This window comes from Amblyraja radiata, chromosome 3 (assembly GCF_010909765.2).
Source record: "Amblyraja radiata isolate CabotCenter1 chromosome 3, sAmbRad1.1.pri, whole genome shotgun sequence".
Lineage (NCBI taxonomy): Eukaryota > Metazoa > Chordata > Chondrichthyes > Rajiformes > Rajidae > Amblyraja > Amblyraja radiata.
Genome location: NC_045958.1, coordinates 54,626,109 through 54,648,946, shown reverse-complemented (window position 1 = coordinate 54,648,946; position 22,838 = coordinate 54,626,109). Strand labels below are relative to the sequence as shown.

The window sequence follows — 22,838 nt, the reverse complement described above, 5'->3', positions numbered from 1 at the left end:
AAGGTTTCCGTGTGGTTCCCGGAGGTTTTTGTCAGTCTCCCTACCTGCTTCCACTTCCTGCAAACTCTGGCAACCACCTGCAACCTCCGGGAACCGCACGGAAACCTTGGGTAGGGCGCAAAGTCTCCAGAGGTTTCCGTTCAGGTTTCCTAAGCGGGACAGGGGCATAATGTTATTGAATTTCTGAGCCTTCTCAGTGGGAATGACAAATAATAGAAACATAGAAACATAGAAAAATAGGTGCAGGAGTAGGCCATTCGGGTCTTCAAGCCAGTATCGTCATTCAATATGATCATGGCTGATCATCTAAAATCAGTACCCCGTTCCAGCTTTTTCCCCATATCCCTTGATTCCTTGAGCCCTAAGAGCTAAATCTAACTCTCTCTTGGAAACATCCAACAATACACAAGGTGCGGTCTCACCAGGGCCCTGTACAACTGCAGTAGGACCTCCTTGCTCCTAAATTAAGGCCAACATGCCATTAGCTATCTTCACTGCTTCCTGTACCTACATGCTCACTTTCAGTGACTGATGTACAAGCACACCCAGGTCTCGTTGCAACAACCCTTTTCCTAATCTGACATTATTCAGATAATAATCTGCCTTCCTGTTTTTGCCACCAAAGTGGATAAACTCACATTTATCCACATTATACTGCGCCATGCATCTGCCCACTCACCCAAACTATCCAAGTCACCCTGCAGCCTCATAGCATCCTCCTTGCAGCTCACACTGCCACCCAGCTTTGTGTCATCCACAAACTTAGAGATGTCACGTTTAATTCCCTCATCTAAATCGTTAGTATATATTGTAAATAACTGGGGTCCCAGCACCGGCCCTTGCGGCACTCCACTAGTCATTGCCTGCCATTCTGAAAAAGACCCGTTAATTCCTACTTTTTGCTTCCTGTCTGCCAACTAGTTCTCTAACCATGTCAATACCCTACCCCAATACCACGTGGTCTAATTTTTCACACTAATCTCTTGTGTGGGACCTTGTCAAAGCCTTTTTGAAAGTCCAGATGCACCACATACACTGGCTGGCCCTTGTCCATTCTACTTGCCACATCCTTCAAAAATTCCAGAAGATTAGTCAAGCATGATTTCCCCTTCATAAATCCATGCTGACTTTGACCGACCGTCAATGCTTTCCAATTGCACTGCTTACATCTTTAATAATCGAGTCCAGCATCTTCCCCACTACCGATGTAAGGCCAGCTGGTCTGTAATTCCCTATTTTCTCTCTCCCTCCTTGTTACGGCAGCCAAAATCAGATACCTCAAAGGCCAATAACATAATACAAAACCAGGTTCAAATGGAAAAATTATTTATTTTTCACTAACAAAAAGAACTAAACCTGGATCAAACAAACAAAGAGGGGTCGGATGGGCTAGCAAACAAAAGATAAAGGGTGCTCTGGCCGACCACTCAATGGGCCGTCGGACCAGAGACTCTAAACCTGCCTCAGTGTGAAAATAAACCTGAAACCAAACCACGAAAACAATAATGCCAGTCCCATCCTTCCCAAGCAAAATAAGTTAATACAGAATGAAGAGTTACATAAAGAACACTATGCAATCAAACAAACTAAACCAACACCAGACTGCTGCCACCAGTCTGAGGGGGAAGAGAGAGACAGAGAGCCGGACTGCCAGTGCACATGGTCTTTTTCAGCTGAGGCTCCGTCATCAGGCTCACGTGATGCAGCTTGGGCCAGGAGCCTCCAATCAGGTACAGGAGCAGCCAGGCAGCAAAAGTACTAATGGAAATCAGAGAAACAGGTTAGTACATAATTAACACCAGCAGAGGGAGCACATAACACTCCTTTCTTAAAAAGTGGGGTTACATTGGCTACCCTCCAGTCCACAGGAACTGATCCAGAGTCGAGAGAACATTGGAAAATGATCACCAATGCATCCACGATTTCTAGAGCAACCTCCTTGAGTATTGTGGGATGCAGACCATCAGGCCTCGGGGATTTATCTGTCTTCAGTCGCAACAGTTTACCTAACATCGCCTCAGCGCAGAGGGAGAAGAGGAGGGAAGAGACTGCAGACCTAAAGACTTTTGCCTCCATCACAGTGAGGAGATGCTGGGTGGACTCACTGTGGTGGATGTTAATATGTGTTTATTGTTGTTTTTTATTGTATTGTATTGTATGTATGACTGCTGCAATTTCGTTCAGACTTCGGTCTGAATGACAATAAAGGCTATCTAATCTAATCTAATCTAACACCATTTCCTAACTAATGTGGATTTCTTTCAGTTCCTCCCTCCCACTAGATCCTTTGTCCCCTAGTATTTTTGGGAGATTGTTTGTGTCTTCCTTAGTGAAGACAGAACCAAAGTACTCGTTTAACTGTTCTGCCATTTGCTTGTTTCCCATTATAAATTCATCTCTCTCACTGTAAGGGGCGTACATTTGTGTTCACTAATCTTTTCCTTTTTACATATCTAAAGAATCTTTTACATTCAGTTTCTATATTCCCCGCAAGCTTTCTTTTGTGCTCTTTTTTCCCCCTTCTTAATTAACCCCTTTGTCCTCCTCTGTTGAGTTCTAAATTTTTCCTAGTCCTCCGGTGTGATACTTCCTCTGGCCAATTTATATGCCTTTTCCTCGGATTTAACACTATCCTTGATTTCCCTCGTTAGCCATGGTTGAGCCTCCTTCCCCATTTTATTTTTTCGCCAGACAGGGATGAACAATTTTTGGAGTTCGTCCATGCGGTCTTTAAATCTTTGCCATTGCCTCTCCACCATCAACCCTTTAAGTATAATTTGCCAGTCTATCCTAGCCAATTCCCATCTCATACCTTCAAAGTCTCCATTCTTTAAGTTCAGAACCCTAGTCTCTAAATTAACCATGCCACTCTCCATCCTAATGCAGAATTCCACCATATTATGATCACTGTTGCCCAAGAGGCTTTGCACAACAAGGTCGCTAACTAATCCTTCCTCATTACACAATACCCAGTCTAGGATGGCCTGCCTCTAGTTGATTTTTCTATATATTGGTCTAAAAAAACCATCCCGTATACATTCCAGGTAGTCAAGTCAGGTTTATTCGTCACATACGCATACGAGATGTGCAGTAAAATAAAAAGTGGCAATGCTTGCGATTTTTCAAAAAAACTACAAAACAGAATGGAACAGAATCAGTAATTTTATATTTACGGAAGAAAAAAGAAAAAAAACAGCAATTTAAAAAAGACACAACACAACAGTAAATTGGTACAGTACGTTAGTCCCTGGTGAGGTAGGAGTTTACAGTCCTAATAGCCTCTGGGAAGAAACTCCTTCTCATCCTCTCTGTTTTCACAGCATGGCAACGGAGGCGTTTGCCTGACCATAGCAGCTGGAACAGTCTATTGCTGGGGTGGAAGGGGTCCCCCATAGTGTTGCTGGCTCTGGATCTGTACCTTCTGATGTATAATTCTGCAGGGGGGCTAAGTGTAGTTCCCAAAGTGCGTTCGGCCGAACGCACTACTCTCTGCAGAGCCTTCTTTCCCCCCTGGTGGCACATGTGATGTGTTGGTAGAAGTTCGGTATGACCTTCTTGAGATTTGATTTATTGATTTATTAAAGTCTCCAGCCACCACCATAGACGCATCTGGGTCCTTGTTTTGATGTCGACAAAGCACATCATATAGGGCCGATAGTACCACGTTGGTGTCCGCATGCGGTGGAATGTAGACGGCTGTGACGATCACTGAGCCGAACTCCCGGGGAATGTAGAATAGACAGCATGAGATCGTCAGATGCTCCAGGTCCGGCGAGCAGGAACGGGAAAGCGTCTTAATATTTCCAGGGTTGCACCAGTTGTTATTGGTCATGAAGCAGACTCCTCCATCCTTGGATTTCCCAGATTCTTCTGTTCTGTCAGCACGGTAAACAGTGAAGGACCCGGTTGGGCAGATTACCTGATCCGGCACCAGTGAGGTCAGCCATGTCTCGGTCAGGCAGAGGATGTTGCAGTCTCTAATATCCTGCTGGAATCTGACCCTCGTCCTGAGGTCATCCAGCTTGTTCTCCAGGGACTGGACGTTCGCCAGAAGAATGCTGGGCAGAGGTGGATGGAAGGCTTGGGCTCTCAGCCTATTCCGAATCCCCCCCCCCCCCCCCCCCCCCCCCCGCTTACCCCTATGTTTTCTCCGGGTTTTCCTTGGAGCCGCGCTCCCATTGTTGTTCCCGCGGTTGATCTCTGCTGGCGACGCTGGATCGGTGAGTACAGCGTTTAAAAAGTCTCCGTTTACACTAGAGTTTAGTTTTAAGAGAGTTTCCCTGTCATACTTTGTTAGTGCTAGGGAGTTGGTATTTTGAAATAAATTAAAAAAGAACATGCAAGTTAAAAATACGCACAGTTTCCGCAGAGCTGCCACCACGGCGACTGGACAGGGCCGCGCCATCTTCTCGGAGGTAATCCTCCTCCTCAGCGCTGCTACCAATTTGGTTGGCCCAATCTACATGTTGATTAAAGTCACCCATGATAACTGCTGGTAGACAAAAATACTGGAGAAACTCAGCGGGTGAGGCAGCATCTATGGAGAGAAGGAATAGACGACGTTTTGGATCGAGACCCTTCTTCAGACTGATGTCGGGGGGGGACGGGAAAAAGAAAGGAAGAGGCAGAGGCAATAGGCTTGTGGGAGAGCTGGGAAGGGGAGGGGAAGGAGGGAGTTCTTTCTTAAACATGTTAACGGCTGTACTTTTGCTACACGCATCCCTAATTTCCTGCTTAATGATATCCCCAACCTCCCTATTGCTGTTTGGTGGTCTGTATACAACTCCAACAAGCGTTTTCTGCCCTTAGCTATTTCACAGTTCTACCCATACCGATTCTACAGCATCCAATCTAATGTGTCTCCTTGCTATTGCATTAATCTCCTATTTAACTAGCAATTCCACCCCACCTCCTCTTCCTTTCTGTCTATCCTTCCTAAATATTGAATACCCCTGCATGTTCAGATCCCTGGTTACCCTGGAGCTATGTCTCCGTAATTCCTACTATATCATATTCCTTAACTACTAACTGCACATTCAATTTATCCACGTTATTACGAATGTTCCCAGCATTAAGGCACAATGCTTTCAGGTTTGTTTTTCTTACCTCCCTTCAAACTTTTGCTTCAGTCCTCCTTTTATGGCCCTCTGCCTTCTTGCATTGGTTCCCATCCCCTGCCCTGTTAGTTTAAACATGACCTTTCCTACAATCTCTTCCCGTTTACTGCACACATACACTTCCACTCCTGCACTGTTTAGTTTCAACCCACCTGTGCAGCAAACCTGCCTGCCAGAATGTCAGTCCCCCTCCAATTAAGGGGCAACCTATCCCTTTTGTATCACCTCTGCCCCAGAAGAGATCGCAGTGATCTAGAAATCTAAATCCCTGCCTTCTGCACCAACTCCTCAGCCGCACATTCAGATCCACTATCTCCCTGTTCCTACCCTCACTAGCACGAGGTAATGGAAGCAACCCGGAGATAACCACCCTAGAAGTCCTGCTTTTCAGCATCCTACCTAGTTCTCTATACTCACTTTGCAGAACCTACATCCTCTTCTTACCCACGTTATTTGTGCCTATATGCACAACTACCTCCGGCTGTTCACCTTCCCTCTCGAGGATGTTCTTAAGTCGGTCTGAGGTGCCTTGGACCCTGGCACCAGGGAGGCACACATGATCCTCGAGTCTCTCCTGTCGCCCCAGAATCTCCTGTCTGCAGCTCGGACAATGGAGGAACCCACCACTATGGTTCTGCTTGACATCGGTCTCGCCGCTCGAACCTCAACGCCAGGATTCGAGACACAGGGTCTCTGGTCTTTACATACCCTTCACTTCAAGTATAATCTTAGTAATTATATTTACACCTTTCCTGGTGCAATTAAAAAATGCATTAAAAGGCGTATTCAAACATGTGAAAAAAAAGGTCCTGAATTAAATGGTAGTTAAAATGCCAATTCTCCCCAAAGGTGGAATAGAAACTTGGTTCTTTTGTCAGTAAACTATGAAGATGAACTAGGCATATAGGTTGAGAACTTCCTGGTTCTGGGTATGAATTGTCTAGTGTCAGCCTTCCTTTAGATCGTGATCACAAAACGATAAACAGTCAAAGAATGAAATAATGACTGAGAGATCAAGCAAAAGCTATACAGACAGTCATGGTTATGAACCGAAATCTACACAGGAAAACTTATATCAGGATCAGAAGGGCAGGGAGGTAAATATTTAAATCCTTAATGATCCTTAATGCAGGGAAACATTATATCTGTTATTTCGTACTATTACTGCACTGATAAACAAGTTGTATTGATTTGAAACCAGTAATTCTTGCATGATCATATCGAGGCAATCATCTGCAGAGTGCTTTGTCTGGCAGAACATTTAAAACACTTTAGTTCTGGTAAAGGTCCTTTGATCTGAAACATCAGCTTAGTTTTTAATGCTATTAGTGCAGCCTGAGCTCCTGTACGTTGTCTGTATGGGCAGGACAGTGGCACAGTGGCACAGTGGTAGAGTTGCTGCCTTACAGCAACTGAGACCCGGGTTCAATCCTGACTACGGGAGCTGTCTGCACAGAGTTTATACATTCTCCCTGTGACTGTATCAGTTTTCTCCAAGTGCTCCGGTTTCCTCCCACACTCTCAAGACTTACAGGTTAAGGGCCTGTCCTACTTACGTGTCCTTGGCTTGCAAATACGCGACCTCATGGTCGCTTGAGGCGTACGGGCACCATATGGCCGCGCGGGGCCAGTCCCACTTAGAAGCACGGAGGGGTATGGAGTTGTGCGGGGCCGGTCCCGACTTCACGCGGGGCTCCGAAATTCTTGCAGTGATCTTGCGCGCGCCAATGGCCTGTCACGGAACTGACGGCCAAAGGACAGGCCCAAGACCCTGGCTCGACGCAACGTCTCACCTTCAACAGCAGCAGAAGCAGGCAAACGATCGCCGAACTCGGCCTGGGGCTCAAGGCTGTTGCAGATCTGGATCCGCCCCCACTTCTACTCCCAGAGCAGGGCCAAGAAAATTGACAATAGACACAAAATGCAGAGTTACTCAGCGGGATTGGCAGCATCTCCGGAGAGAAGCAATGGGTGACGTTTCGGGTCAAGGCCCTTCTGTTCAGACTGAAGAAGAGTCTCGACACGAAACATCACCCATTGCTTCTCTCCAGAGATGCTGTCGGTCCTGCTGAGTTACTCGAGCTTTGTGTCCATCTTCAAATGATGTCACGCGCTCCAGACGGCTGTGCGTACACATGTAATCGCGCCCGACCTATGCTCGACCGTCTCGGCTCAACGCGACCACGAGATCGCGTAATTTGCGTGCCAAGGACACGTAAGTGGGACAGGCCCTTTACTTACCGTAATTGGCTTTGGTAAAAATATGTAAAATTGTCTCTAGTGTATAGGATAGTGTTAGTGTATGAGGTGATCGCTGGTCGGTGGGGACTCAGTGGGCCTAAAGGCCTGTTTTCCTCACTATATCTCTAGAGTCTAAAGTCTACTGAGTTTTTTCCAGCATTTTCCATTTGTAATTTTTGTAACCATCCTGCTTTGCAGCTACTAATATTCACTGCTGCCGACCCAGAAAGGTCCGGAGCGGAAAATAGTCCTTACTGGATAATACAAAAATCACATTTTTCCAGCGATTCTGTAATTTTTTTTGCTGGAGTCACAAGGAAAATCATAACATATTTTAAAAATTGCAATAATTTAGTTTTTTTTTAAATGATTCAATAATTCATTGAAGAATATCAATAACCTGCAACCATAAGTGAAATTACTGTATATTAAAAAAATATTTTTCTTCCATCATGAACTAGTAGCATTGTACAGTCTCATTCATGCACATGCAGAATGAAGTGCATGATTTTATATCAAAGTCACGTGAGTGACTATGTGAAGAGACCGCCAGCCCGCATGCGCGTCAATACGTCGACGCATGACGCGGGATTCGGAGCAGTTCGAAACTGCTCCGGCAGGTAAGGAATTTTTTATTCCAGGAACGGCCCACTGCTCCGCTAATTAGGTGCTGCGGGCTTGGGGAAGCTGACGGTCGCGGCTAGTGCAGCTACTCGAGAAGTGGTCGCACAGCTACCGCCATGGAGGGTGGTCGAACGCGAAAAGTCGACGGGCATGGCCCGTGCAGCTACCGCTATTGAAGCTCCGAGAGGGAGCAGGCGGCTGCTGGAGAGAAACAATCTGACGAGCGCGGTGGTACAGTCACCTCCTTTGGAGCTCCAAAAGGGAGTCAGCCAGAGGCCTGAGGAAGCAACACCTGGTTCGGGGTTGCGTTATATTCCTACCCTAAGAAACTCCATTGAGGCTCCAGAAGGGATCAAAACCGGACTCGGAGTCACTAGCAAGCGTAACCTGTCTAGTGAGTACAAAAACAAAAAAATAAATAAACAAACAAACAAAAAACAAAAAAACACAAAAAAGGATAAATAAATAAATAAATAAGAAAAATGGAAAAGGAAATGTGCTCCTGGCTCAGGAGACACTTACAAGCTGTGCCAGTCAGATGCCTGTGGAAGCAACACCTGGTTCAGGGTTGCGTTATAATATCTCCCGCTCAGAAGATGCGAAGCAACACCTGGCTCAGGGTTGCATTATAATATTTCCCGCTCAGAAGAGGGGAGTGTTGGAGATTATTACATAGGTGACTCCAACTATGTGGATATTGATAAGGAATTTGAATCCCTTGAACTATTGGGGGATATGCTTCATTTTAATCATATGAAGGAGCTACCAGCTCTTGTCACATACTTGCCATCTCTTTGGGGATAGGAGATTCACTAGAGGAAGATCTGGCGAAGAGCAGCAGGGATTTAACTTCTCATTAGACAAGGAGGGGAATATGATGGATACGGCTGGGAAATATGCCAGTCCGGATAACTGCCAGACTTTTGATGTTCCATAAGTCAATTTCATCAGTTGGGATATCTCAGTGATGATATGTAGGCAAAGTATTATTTCAGCGAGTCCAAAAACTGCTCACTGGAGTCATTACGGCCTTTTGCAAAGTCAGTAGATGGGTCTCAACTCTCGGAAATGCAGAAAGCTGCATTAACACTTCTCTGTAATACACAGTTGGGGCTATTGCCTTCGCAAAAATGCTATAAGGCATGAGATAATTCCCAAAATGGCTCATTTTTACAGGGCCAGTAACGTGTAGCCTGCATAATATCTCTTCAGAGAGGACTTGTGTAGCACATTGAAGACTTGCAGGGGCAATTTAAGGCAGCTGCGGGGGTGGAGTACCATCCTATGTGGGTAAAGCTCCAGTATTCCGGCGGGTTTTCACCCCTGTATACAAGGGGCAGGAAGTGCCGTTGAAGCTCCGGAAAGGAGCAGTCGGGAGTCACTAGCTGGCCTCGCAAGAGCAGCCTGTTGAACCAGGCTTGCAGTAATGGCAGGCGTTACCTGTACAGTGAGCCCCTCTGAGGCTCCGAAGGAGCAGCTGGCCTAAGGAGCAGCCTGTCGATCTAGGATGGGAGAAACTGGCAGCGCGATCTGCACAGTCAGCTCCAGCAAAAGCTCCAAAAAAGGCAGAAGGCCCACAGGAGCAGCCTGTTGAAGCAGGCTTGGAGTAATGGCAGGCGCGGTCTGTTCAGTGAGCTCCGCCACGCCTCCGAAGGATCAGAAGGGGCCGAAGGAGCGGCCTGTCAAACCAGGCTGGGAGCATGACCAGCACAGTAAAGTTCCAGCAAGGCTCCATTGAGGCTGTAGGCCGAAGAAGCAGTCTGTCCTATTGGGCTCAGAATTGCTGGCAGGTGTGTCTTGCACAGCAATGTCGCTTTTGAGCTCCGGTAAAGAGCTGTTTGGCAAGCGTGGGGCTGAAGATGTGGTCAGACATGGTCTGCAATGGAACTTTGCTCAAGATCCAACAAGCAGGTCGACCTGGGCTCAGAGACACTGGCAGGTAAGGTCTGTTTACTAACCTCCGTAAAAATCCGAAATGGAGCAGTCTGTCGCGCCGGGTTTGGATTTACTGGCAGCATGGTCTGTCTAGTACCTTTCACTGTCTCTGGAGAAGAGCAGGTTGATGCAGAGACATTGGCAGGGTGCCTTGCATAGCAACCTCTGTAAGTTCCAAGTAGGAACAGTTTGGCTACCCTGGTTCAGGGTGGACCATTTTGGAACAGACTGGCCATATGGAACATATTGACCAGGGAAGCACTGCCTCAACATCTGTGATTGAGGTTATCAGGCTGCTCAGTAGAGTGAGGTAGTTTGAGGTTTCCCTCAACACATGCTTGATTCTTTCAGCTCAGCTAGTAGAGTTGCCAGTTCATTGGAAACATCATTGCCATCCTCTCTGGGATAGGTAGCTACCAGCAGAAAGCCGGTCTGGCATGTAGCATTTTATATCTGACCTGCAGGTTCATGTTGTGAATAGAAAATATATATATAATAATCTGTAGGCTCTCAATACCAGTATTCCTGTTTGAGTGGCTGGTCGAAGAGAGTGTGTTGTGCACACTGACGACTGAGACAGGTAGTTTCAGTCAGAGGACTGCGAAGCAATTCCTGGTTCAGGGTTGCATTATGCTATTTTCCACTCTGAGGAAGGAGGCTGAGGATTCGTGGTGACTCTGATGGTGAATGGTTGACAGGGAACTCGTATTCCCACATCAAGTAGATGTTGTGCTTCAGCACTAGTGATAAGGATCTGATTATATGTTATGAGTGGGAAAATAAATAAATAAATAAATAAATAAATAGATAAATGGATAAATACATCCTCCGCGGCAAGAGAAGTCAAAATTTCCGTCCATATGGTCAATAGAGGAAATGATGGTTATCCAAGTGGAAACAGAGACATCCAACAAAGGATGAGTAGTCTGCCCAAGAACAAGGGGGGTATATTTCTAATATTTTCTCAAGGTTGAAGAAAAGTGGAGCATGCCAAATCAGGTTAGGATTTGGCTAGTCTGATCATGTGTTTGGTTAACCAGTTTAAGATGGATAATTGTCTTTCCGCAATTTAGCTGATTCAGAGGATTTCGGGCCTCAATGGATCTTGGAGATGCATACTTTTCCATATCTATACACGAGAGGCACAGATATATCTGGTGTTTTTGATGGCAAAGCCAGTGGTGGAATGTTTAGGCTCTACCTAGGGGCCTAGGCTATTTCCAAAGATTCTAAAGCTAATGCTGCCCTACTCAGATCAAAAGGGCATTGTGTCATGGAGTTTGTAGACAAGATGCTTTTGTAGCTGAAAAGACTCAGGGGTTCTATCAGTAGATGCCTCTTACAATATTAAAGATGAGGCGACATGAATTTTAATAGTACCAATTTGGCCTACTCATTCAGGGTGTCCATTGTAAAAGGCGGCTGAAAGAAGCTCCTATTTTTTCGAAGTCACGAGTGATGACTAGTTCAGCCTATTTCTCATGCAGCTAGCTCTGCACGGTTGTATGGGAAGTTTGTGAAGAAGACACGTGAGCTACTTTTAAACAGAAGTAGCAGAGGTTTGTGTTTCTTTCAGTTTGGGCTTAGAGAAGCGATTATGTTATAACACTGCTTGTGTTGCTTTGTCATTCTTTCTAGTACCATAAGTGGGACAATAAATGATTGGTTATTCACCCGCTGTTGACTAACATTAAGGTGTATTTTATACGAACGCTCTAAAGCCTAGACTCATAGTAGTGTGGAATGTGTATCAGTAAATTAATAGGCAGATATTCATCTACTGTATTCCTAATTGGAGCAGTATCTTTTAAGTTGATTATGCTCTTAGCAACTGATTTCAGCACAAAGAACACAGTCTTTACTCAATCTCCGGCTCGGTCTCTTGGTCATAACTGACGTGAGGGTAGCTTGTTATGGGAATGATCTCATAAAGCAAAATGGGCATGGTTGGGTACAACTTGGAGTTGACAGCATACCCACCAGATCGGTGATTGAGGGATGTTATTATGCATACAGGTACACTGAGCTTGCTAGTACCGATGAGATGAAGGATAGTTTCTTCATTGTTATTTAATAGTTTTCTCAAGAGAATGCTGGTGCAGACCATCTCAACATGAATAGAGTGTTTGCAGCTAATAGCGGGTGTGAATTCAAATAATTTCAAGTCTCACTCGTCCAATGGGCCTGGCTCATTAGCAGCCAATAGAATGGATATTCCCATTTGATCATCTTCTTGCAACAGCAGGATGCTTACATAGTGCACTTTGAAGTTATACAATTTGGTTGAATATGCCTGGATGATTGCAGATAGAATTCTGAACAGTGTTGCATGAGTTATTGTTTAACTCAAAGCCAATTAGGACTGTGGTCCGATTAAGGGCAATGGACATGTATGCAAGTTAGCATCATGTTGTTAATAACCCATGTCTTTTCTACCATTTATGGTTTATCTGTTTAAGTGTTTCACACACAGATTGGTTTACTGCATGAAACTACAGAGCTTCGAAGCCTTCACGTAGTCACTCATGTGACTTCGATATAAAATAGAAAGATTAAACGAGAACTTACCATTTGAAGTTTGATCTTTATTTTATGAGAAGTTGAAGTGAGGGACTACGTGCCCTCCACTCCCAACCCTGAATCTCATAAAGATCATTCGGTAAGTCAACGGTTATTAATCTTTCTACAGTTTAAGTTTGTGCAAGTGGTCTGTGGTTTCATACAGTTGCTCTGAAGCTTGACGCGCATGCGGGCTGGCGGGCTCTTCACATAGTCCCTCACTTCAACTTGTCATAAACTAAAGATCAAACTTCAAACGGTAAGTTATTGTTTAATCTTTCTATTTTACATATGACTTCTTTTAATTTGCAGTATCCCAAGTTTTGTCATCATCGTGGCTATCCCTCTCAGGTGGCTTATGAGTCCAATCCTGGCTTTGAAAGTTCTTTGGCATACAGGACAGGTAATTCCAAATGGTAGATCGGGCTTTGGTTGTTGCTGCGTCTCTTTCCATTTTCTTCTCTTTTCTTCTAATTCTGCGCATCTGTTGGCTTTGAATAAGGTGTTTGTAATCATCAGGTTGTGTTCAGCACATTTGTTGAGGAGGATTGTTCCATTGGCGTTAACCTTGCCAACTCCTGCCTTGCCGAATGTTCCGGTCTATGTAGTATTATTGTTCCAGTGATGGTACAAATTCAGACCTCACTTTTTAGTTAATGCAGTTAAGATAAAAGTCACACATAATTTGCCCGTGCATACCTGTTGCTAGCTTTATGTAATTTGTATAAGTGAACACTTCATTCCTGTTCAGTTGATTAACCACTGTACATTTTCCAATAATCTTCCACAGACGAAGAGGAAATGTCAAACCATTATAAGACATGATATCGGAACTTTGCATCTCATATAAATGAAGACATATATTTCCAAGGAATTATTCAAAGTTATGGGAATGGAAGAAACCGGTTGTTTGGACAGCTGATGACAATTTGGAAGGATGTAAATGTGCTGAATATTCTGATGTTATTTTATTTACAATGTTACAGTGGTCAAAAATGTGGACACAACAATAGCAGATGAAATTTAGCAGGATCTGTGAAAGATTATTGGAATCTGTACTTAAGGATTAGGAACTGCACAGGAATGCATCCTAGGGTCCTCAGGGAGGTGGCTCTAGAAATAGTGGACGCATTGGTGATTATTTTCCAATGTTCGATCGATTCAGGATCAGTTCCTATGGATTGGAGGATAGCTAACGTTATCCCACTTTTCAAGAAAGGGGCGAGAGAGAAAACGTGGAATTACAGACCAGTTAGCCTGACTTCGGTGGTGGGAAAGATGCTGGAGTCAATTATTAAAGAGGTAATAGTGGGGCATTTGGATAGCAGTAAAAGGATTAGTCCAAGTCAACATGAATTTATGAAAGGGAAATCATGCTTGACTAATCTTCTGGAATTTATTGAGGATGTGACAAGTAAAATGGATGAAGGGGTGCCAGTGGATGTAGTGTATCTAGACTTTCAGATAGCCTTTGATAAGGTCCCGTACGGGAGACTGGTGACTAAAATCAGAGCACATGGTATTGGGGATAGGATGTTGACATGGATAGAAAATTGGTTGGCAGACAGGAAGCAAAGAGTAGGAGTGAATGGGTCCTTTTCAGAATGGCAGGCAGTGGCGAGTGAAGTGCCGCAAGGCTCGGTGTTGGGGCCGCAACTGTTTACCATATATATTAATGATTTGGAAGAGGGAAATAGGAGCAACACTAGCAAGTTTGTGGATGACACAAAGCTGGGTGGCAGTGTGAACTGTGAAGAGGATGTTAGGAGGTTGCAGAGTGACCTGGACAGGTTGAGCGAGTGGGCAGATGCATGGCAGATGCAGTATAATATAGATAAATGTGAGGTTATCCACTTTGGCGGCAAAAATAAGGGGGCAGATTATTATCTCAATGGGGTTAGGTTAGGTTAGGCAAGGGGGAGGAGCAGCGAGACCTGGGTGTCCTTGTACACCAGTCACTGAAAGTTGGCGTGCAGGTACAGCAGGCAGTGAAGAAAGCTAATGGAATGTTGGCATTCATTACAAGAGGATTTCAGTATAGGAGTAAAGAGGTTCTTCTGCAGTTGTATAGGGCTCTGGTGAGACCACATCTGTAGTATTGTGTCCAGTTTTGTTCTCCGAATTTGAGGAAGGACATCCTTGTGATTGAGGCAGTGCAGCGTAGGTTCACGAGATTGATCCCTGGGATGGCGGGACTGTCATATGAGGAGAGATTGAAAAGACTAGGCTTGTATTCACTGGAGTTTTGAAGGATGAGGGGGTATCTTATAGAAACATATACAATTATAAAAGGACTGGGCAAGCTAGATGCAGGAAAAATGTTCATAATGTTGGGCGAGTCCAGAACCAGGGGCCACAGTCTTAGAATAAAGGGGAAGCCATTTAAGACTGAGGTGAGAAAAAACTTTTTCACCCAGAGAGTTGTGAATTTGTGGAATTCCCTGCCACAGAGGGCAGTGGAGGCCAAGTCACTGGATGGATTTAAGAGAGAGTTAGATAGAGCTCTCGGGGTTAGTGGAATCAAGGGATATGGTGAGAACGCAGGCATAGGTTATTGATAGGGGACAATCAGCCATGATCACAATGAATGGCGGTGCTGGCTTGAAGGGCCGAATGGCCTCCTCCTGCACCTATTTTCTATGTTTCTATGTTTCTAATGAAAGGTGTCCATTTACACAAATTACGAACAGCTAGCATACAGTATAAACAGGCAATGTGTGAGTTTTATCTTAATCTTTTATCTTTTATCTTTTATCTTGGAATTGGAAAGTGAGGACCAAAACTGGTTCTGATTTCATCTCGTGCAGAGCATTCACTTTTGAGACATGCATTTAGGAATGTCATTATGTCCCAGAAAGGGATTGCAGTGCAGAGACACTAACATTATGCCAGTTTAAAAGTGTTATAGCAAGAGAAAAAGTTGCATGAACGAGATTCATTAAAAAAAAGAATGATAAATTGAGATCTTTAAAGCAATGATGGGATTTGATGGAGTCAAAGCAGAGAATTATTTGTCATTGTGGGAAATTTCTGAAAATGTTGACCCAGTCTTAGAATTAGAATTGTGCCATTTAGGAATAAAATCGGGAGGCACTTTGTCGCACAAAGTATTGTGAAAATCTGCAACCTATGGTCCCAGAAGTCTGAGTCAATTGAAATTTAAATAATGGTGATGGATTTTTGTTAGGTAAGGGTGTCAAGGGATATGGCCCAAGGCAGGTAAATGGAGTTAAATTATAGATCAACCGAGATCTAATTAAATGGCAGTAAAAGCTCAAGAGGCTGAACAGGCTGGAGTACTATTCCTATTTTGGTTCTGATTTGAGCACTCCTAAAGCTTTTGATTATCACTTAACATTCCTACTTAATCCCATTAACCTCTATTGCAAATTCATGTGTATTTGTTAAAACAAATGAATTTCTGTTGGAGTCATATCAATATTTACTAAATTTCATCATGATTACCGTGCTCCAGTTTTCGCTAAACATTTGAGTGGAGTTTAATTAATGATCTATTTTGCATACTTTCATGTACTATTAGGATCATTGGCTCATAATTTTGCCTCTTTGGTCGTAGGTTCCACATGTTGATCAGTATTGAGGGAACAGATTTGAGATTGTTACTGACCGTTTAATATTTGACAAGGAGAGCAAAAATGAGTCCTGCATCACCACACGAACAAATAACTGAGCCAGTAGGAAATCCTGCAGGATGGTAGAGATAATTGCAGGAAGACAGGTAAAATAGTCAGATGCCAGGACAGATGGGATTTCATGGAACAAAGAATAAGGTTTTGAAAAAAAATGAGGAACAACATTTACAACCGAACCATGCAATCTTAAATCAAGACAGGGACAAAGAGACCTGAATGATTTGCGTACACATGATACTAACTGCATAATAAGCAAATAAAGCTATTTTTTAGTTTAGAGATACAGCGCGGAAACAGGCCCTTCAGCCCACCGAGTCCACACCGACCAGCGATCCACACACACTGACACGATCCTGCACAAACTACGGACAATTTACATTTACACCAAGACAATTAACCTTCAAAGCTGCACGTCTTTGGAGTGTGGAAGGAAACTAACGATCTCGGAGAAAATCCACCAGGTCACAGGGAGTATGTACAAACTCCGTACAGACAAGCACCCATAGTCAGAATCGAACCCAGGTCTCTGGCGCTGTAAGACAGTTAATCTACCCCCTCCATCTCCCTCACTTTCTCTCTCTACCCCCCTCCCTATGCCCCCTCCTACTCTACCCCCCTCCGCCTCTGTCTACCTTCCCTCTCTACGCCCCTCCCTCTCCTCCTTCTCCCTGCCTCTCTACCCCTTCCCCTCCCTCTCTACCCACTTCCCCCTCCCTCTCTACTGCCCCTCCCTCTCTACCCTCCTCCCTACTGCCCCTCCCTCTCTACCCCCTCCCTCTTTAACCCCCTCCCACCTCTCCCTCTCTACCTTCCTCTCTGCCCCGCCCCCTCCCTCTAGGGATTGAAGAGAGAGGGTGAAGAGGAGGAGGGAGTGCTTGGGGATGAGGAGAAATGAGCCGCGCCTGCGCAGTTGGTGGCTATGTGTAAGTGGTGGAATATTGCGTAGGGGAAATGGATGAGTGGTGGAATATTGCATTGGGGGAGCAGACCCAATGGATCTGCATTTGGTCTAGTGTACTATTAAAAGTCTCATCTTGTATGTGTGTGTGTGTCTGTATGTGTGTATGTGTTTTTCTACCTTCGTAAAAAAGCTACGCGGCAGAGCTTAAATTGTAACGTTTTCACCTCCACGCAGTAATCAGCTTCACTTAAGATTTCATCCTATATTTCACGTTTTACGTTAAAAAAAAAGGCAAAAATCGGTTCTCACACACAGTCTTTTTCCAGCACTTTCAAATTATGATGTCACAATGCCACTCACAGTGCACCAATCACAATGAGCTCTCAAGCTGCTGAGTGCCACACCCCCCACCGCCCCCCCCGTCCCCTCGCCCCCTCCCCCCGGCTTATTCAAACCCACCGCCCATTTCCCCCATGGAATATTCACCCCGCCCCCTTCACCTCCCCAACCCCGGGTTATTTACACCCCCGCCCTCTCCCCCCCGGGTTACTCATCATTAAAGTTAAAAAAAACAAAAACAAAAAACTTTTAAAACCAATTTCCAATGACGTCACAATCCATCCCCCCCCCCCCCCCCCCCCTCCCAATGGTACAGTGAAACAGAATATTCCATCACCTTCCAGTGATGTCAGGGGGAGGGCCTCATTTCAAAAACAGCTTCATCAGCTCCCCAATGGGCGAGCAGACCCACTTGGTCTAGTAACACAATAAAGATCACTTTGTTTCACAACACGTGTCTCGCTATATTGGTGACACCGATGATCCAAAATGGTTATTTTGGATTTGAATAATGGACGCAGCCAACGCTCAACCTGAAGTTGCCGTCGATCCGGCCCAGCAGAAGACAGTCGCTCTTAAGCTGCCCATGTTCTGAACATCGCAGTCCCAAGTGTGGTTTCAGCAGGCAGAGGCCCATTTCCACATTCACCGCATCATGGCTGATGATGCCCGGTACTATTATGTGGTCGGCGGCCGGTCGCCTGGTCCCTTAACTACGCACGCCGCCAGCTGAGGACAATTATGAGGGCCTCAAAGCAATTCTCCTGCATACCTTCGGGCTCAGCCGTCATGATTAAGCAACATGGTTCATGCACATGGACAGTCTCGGCTATCGCAAGCCGTCAGTGCTCATGAGCGAAATGCATATTCTGATGGAGGGTCATCAGCCCTGTCTCCTGTTTGAACATGCCTTTCTGGTGCAGATGCTGGACGACATCCGCCTGCTCCCCACGGGTGAAAATTTTGAAGACCACCTGCAGCTAGCGGAGTGTGCGAATGAGCAGTGGTGGTTTGCTCGATCGGGCATCAGCGGTGCCGTGGAAGGCCCAGCGACCAGGCCCTGGATTCACCGGGAGTTCGGCTGCGCCGCCGGTCCTGAGTAAAGCCAGTAAAGGGAAGTGGTGTTACTATCATCAACGTTGGGGTTCCGTGGCCTATCAGTGTCGCCCGCTCTGATCGTATCCGGAAAACATCAGGGCCGTCCTCCAGTAATCACTGCGGTGGTCGGCCAGATACACCGCCGCTTGGGACCGACATTCGGGACGATGGTTCCTCGTTGATAAGAGGGTGGAGGTTAGCACTTTGCCCCAATCGGGGGTCGACACTCATTCCGGAAAGCGGGGGCCCTCGTTAGCCGCAACAAATAATAATAATAATAATGGATGGGATTTATATAGCGCCTTTCTAATACTCAAGGCGCTTTACATCGCATTATTCATTCACTCCTCAGTCACACTCGGTGGTGGTAAGCTACTTCTGTAGCCACAGCTGCCCTGGGGCAGACTGACCGAAGCGTGGCTGCCATTCTGCACCTACGGCCCCTCCGACCACCACCAATCACTCACACACATTCACACACATTCACACACAGGCAAAGGTGGGTGAAGTGTCTTGCCCAAGGACACAACGACAGTATGCACTCCAAGCGGGATTCGAAACGGCTACCTTCCGGTCGCCAGCCGAACACTTAGCCCATTGTGCCATCTGTCGTCCTAACAAATAACAGGTCCATACGGACGTATGGGGTTAGCACGGTCCCGCTCATCTTTGGCTCCTGCCATTTTACCTGGCCATTCATGGTTGCCGACATTTCCCGTTGCTGGGCGCCGACTTACTCCGGGCTCAATCCCTGTTGGTGGATGTGAGGGGGGAGCGCCTCGTTCATCTGCAGGTTCGTTTTTGTGCCTCTGGTTCTGAGGGAGGTCCTGTGGTGCCACCTGGTGGTTAGGCCACTTACTGGGCGAACCCTCGGCCTTAGGACTGGCAGGGTCACGTGACTGTGTTTGGTGGGAAGAAGTCGTCACGTAGCTTAGGTGTGCGCCCTAATATATATATATAGAACCCTGGGAGAACCCTCCCCAGTCGCGTGTGAGCTGTTTTCTGTATAACACAATAAAGATCACTGTTTCACAACACGTCTTGATATACAGAAATCACAGAGGGCAGCAGTGAGAGATGGCCTCAGAGAACCCCCATCGGAAAGAGGAGGAGTTTTTCAAAGTAGTCATACCTTGAGGAGATTTTGCAGTGGAGCAGTATAAAGGAGACAGAACTGTAGTTTCTAGAGTAACTCAGCAAGTCAGGCAGCATCTGTGGAGGAAATGGATAGGTGATAATTTGGGTTGAGACCCTTTTTCACTACTGAATACTGGATGCTGCCTTTTTGAGTATTGATGGATCCATTAAGATCAAAGTTGGAACCACTTTACACAATGGAAATGATTTTCCTGGATTTAAAGAGCTGAGTACCTGGCTAGGCACTAAATAGAAATATTAAAACATAAATAAGACACTTACTGGAACCTTTCAACATTAAATGAGATAATGATTGATCTGTGACTTTATTCCCTGTTTACCAGAACCATTTCACAATTCACATCTGCATGAAAGCACCTGGAGATAACTGAACCATTGGACTGCATTGCCTTGAAGATGGGGATGTGCTGGCCATTCAGAGACAATACACAAGAGACAGTAGGTGCAGGAGTAGGCCATTCGGCCCTTAGAGCCAGCACCGCCATTCACTGTGATCATGGCTGATCATCCACAATCAGTACACCGTTCCTGCCTTCTCCCCATATCCCTTGACTCTGCTATCTTTAAGAGCTCTAAGACCCAGTGATATAATTATTTCTCATGCAGCCACATTCCTTACAATAATCACACATGGGGAATGATCGTGCCTTCACATGTCCAAAGTTCTCCCACCAGCCTTCCAACTTGTATTTTTCATTAATGTTAGCTTGTCAAAATCTCCACTGAGAATACATGAATGCACACCAAGTTCTAGTTCACATGCCAATCACGTTGCTGCTGACATACCTTACTTACAGAGCTAGTTTCAATGAACTTCCCTCTTCCTTCCATAACCTCCCCCCTTCTTACCAAACTCTAAGATACCTGCACCCTTCTAATTCTGGTCTCTTGCACGTCCTCATTTCCACTATAGGTATTTGTACCTTCAGGTGCCTGGGTTCTGGAATTTATTCTCTAAACGTATAATTTTATCTCGACTTAAAATCCTCCTTGTTGATCACATTTTAGTATCTAACCCAACATCCACTGTGAGGTAAAGCCAGTTTTTATTTAATTATGCTCATGCAAGCCTTCTATTGACCTCTTATACTGTTTTTAGCACATTTAACATCTTAATTAAGGTATATTGTCATAGACTAGCACATTAATAAATAGACTAGAACGATTACTGTGAAACCCTTTGAATGACCTCCGAAACTTCTAATTTTGAATATGGCACCGTATGCTATTAGTTTAATTGCTTAATGTAAATTTCCCCTTTATGTCGGTTAATGGCTAAAAGAATCAAAGGGGCATTGATGGCATGTGCATGGGAGACAATGCACTGCAAGAACACTGGCAAAGAAGGAGAGGGGAAAGAGACCAATGGGATTTCACCCCTAGAACCTGGCATGGACCTGATGAGCAAAATGGCCTCCTGATGTGTCACAAAACATGTAAAGTAACATTTTGATTCAACTAAGCAGTTGCGTTCAGATCCAGCTGTGTTAATCCCAACATCTCAGAGTACCACAATGACCGCATAATTTACAGGGACTGGATATATTTCCAGTTTCAGTATGATTAGAAATAATTTGAAGAAATTGAAACACACAATCACTATCAAAGACAACACTGAAGGAGTACTATCTGTATGAAGTAACTGGAGTCGATATTGACTCGGCTGGCGCGACCATACCGCCATGGGTGGCCCAACCAGAAGCTGGTGCTTCCGATGGCATCGCTCTCGGAATCATGGAGTCATGCAAGCTTCACCATGACAAGGGAAATGATCCGAAGAGGTTTGGTGGATACCCATTCCTAACAAAGTAGGCCTCATGATCTTGAAAGTCATTCATATCGCTATTCAGATAGAAGCCTCCTTGAAGACACCACACACCAGGCTGAAACTGGAAAAGCAAAGTGGAAGATATGTTATGGTAGTGACTAATTAGTGTGTAAGCATGGTCGCAGTGGCTTGGGGTCTCTGGGAGAGGGAGTGGGCAGCAGCCTTAGTGCTCCTCAATACAAGTAAATTAACACAATACCCAGAGGTGCTGCTTTATCCCATGCTTCACTTCAGTTTTTACCAGCTCCATACGGGAAAAAAAATTAAAAGGAACCCTGAACATCTTGTGGATGGCTATTTGTGTAATGAAACCAGCCAGTTGCTGCGATGAGAATTGAATGATGATAGTGACCTCTCTTTGTGGAGATTACTGCTTGCTGTCCATTAAGAAGGCTAAACATCAACTTTATAAAATACATTGCTGGCTTTGAAGCCACAGGCACAGGTTGGACTATATACAGTAGTTCCTGCATCCTAAGGTATGTTAGAAACCATTTATAATTTGAATCTATATCTCTCACTTTTATGGTTCTTATAGAGTTAACAAAATTCGGATAAAACTGCAACTCATTAGATTCATTTTGCAGCATAGACAGCCCAGCTAATGCTATAAGTAACACTCTAACTCTCCCTTTAAAGGTTACAGTGGCATTAACTTGTTCATCTTAGATGCCTGCAGGGGACAAAACTGTCACCAGTTTGGTATTCTGTTGCACACCAAGTCCCAAGTGACTGCTGCACTTGTCAGGAATAAAGATTGAAGTGTGGCTCCTGCAGGCAACCTCAGAGCCACAAGAGGCTAAATGTTGTCTGACTAAACCATGGGAGGTGGCTTCAGGAATGCCCCCAGGCTGATTGGTTACATACAGGTACCTTTCAGTCCAGCTCTGCGTCAATGGACGATTCCTGGAACAAATCTGCATGCAATGAATATCCAAGCAATTCTGCCAAATCTGAAATTGCTTCCAATATCTACTGATGGGGCAGTGTGAATTAGCGATTATCGAACAATTTTACTAAATTGCTGCTCTCTCTTTCATCTCCTGCATCATCCATCATTCTCACAATAGGGCATTTCTTGCTGGTGAACAACAGTATTTCCAGTCATTCAGTTGTTTGAACATCTGTATCTCCCACGTTTCTGCTTATATGCTGCTGAACCTCAAAACTGAGATTAATTGGATTTCATCTATCTTTATGCTCCGTCATTGGTCTTTATGTTAGGATTCCTTGGTATTTTGTGGTGGGACGGCCATTCAGTTACTGCACCAGTTCGACCTTGATGTGAGATCTGAGGCTCCATTCATTTCAGGAATCAAATTCGGAAGCAAAAGGATGTGAACTTTAGGTGAGAATTTGCCGTACTGGGCTAAATCCACACTAAA

At 45.0% G+C, this 22,838-nt stretch overlaps 1 long non-coding RNA gene across 1 annotated transcript; it reads left to right on the top strand.

The window, feature by feature from the left end:
* The first annotated feature begins 4,892 nt into the window (after window positions 1-4,892).
* On the top strand, window positions 4,893-19,583 carry LOC116970670. Its single transcript, XR_004411252.1, has 3 exons — window positions 4,893-5,049; window positions 14,636-14,640; window positions 19,573-19,583. It is a non-coding gene; the product is annotated as an uncharacterized LOC116970670 (long non-coding RNA).
* The last annotated feature ends 3,255 nt before the right edge of the window (window positions 19,584-22,838 follow it).